Source organism: Alexandromys fortis, unplaced genomic scaffold, assembly GCF_014885135.2.
Source record: "Alexandromys fortis isolate MF-2015 unplaced genomic scaffold, M_Fortis_MF-2015_v1.1 scaffold_141, whole genome shotgun sequence".
NCBI lineage: Eukaryota > Metazoa > Chordata > Mammalia > Rodentia > Cricetidae > Alexandromys > Alexandromys fortis.
This window is the reverse complement of record NW_026068060.1, coordinates 4,502,479-4,503,317: the sequence shown is the minus strand read 5'-3', so window position 1 is coordinate 4,503,317 and position 839 is coordinate 4,502,479.

Below are 839 nucleotides of genomic sequence, written 5' to 3'. Positions count from 1 at the left end.
ATATATATATGTTGGTTTAGCTTAGCAGTCCCAAGAATCAAATACCTCTCTGCTGTCAAAAAGTTCAAAGAAAACAAAATAATAAACATAATCCAGATTCTCTGTGTATTTTACATCTTTACATGGCTTAATATGCATATATTTTATTACTTTATTATTTTTAATATTTTTATCTTTACGTTTTCAATCTATGATTATGCTCTTTCTTATCTCTCTCCTAAGCTCCTGTACAGTTTCCCAACACTGTGACTCATTCAGAGATCATTTTGTCTGAATCCACCTTATTGTGCACTATAATAATTTTCTGATCCAGAGAGGTTTTTTTTTTTTTTTAATGGTAAACAGGCATGGCTATGACTCACACTGCTACCTTTCCTGTTGGATCCACCCCATCCAACATGGCAGAGATCTGTTTACTGCCTTTGTGAGCCAGGCTCACCATGATCCAGGGATGGAGCTGGTCTATGTTATCATTCAGCAACTTGTAGCCTTTTGCTCACAAACCCAATTTAATTGCTGACATACTGAAAGTGCCAGAGCCATTAGTGCCACCTATATAAACCAGGAAACCACCTCTTAAAAAAGCTGTATCTCTGCTTGCAGCTAGCAAACAGAGCCTATCTGAAAAATTGTGGCTAGCAAGAAGCTCCAATTGAAGCCCCCCTTTTTAAGCTTTTCAGGTTTTATCTATATGTACATTGCCGAATGTTGGGTGTCATTATGTAGACAGAGACTGTGGTTGCTTTGGTATATAGCACAGATTCTACATCTTGTGTCATAATCCATGTGTTAGGAAGTAGACATTAAACTATTCTTCAACATCTTTGTGCATTAAGTTA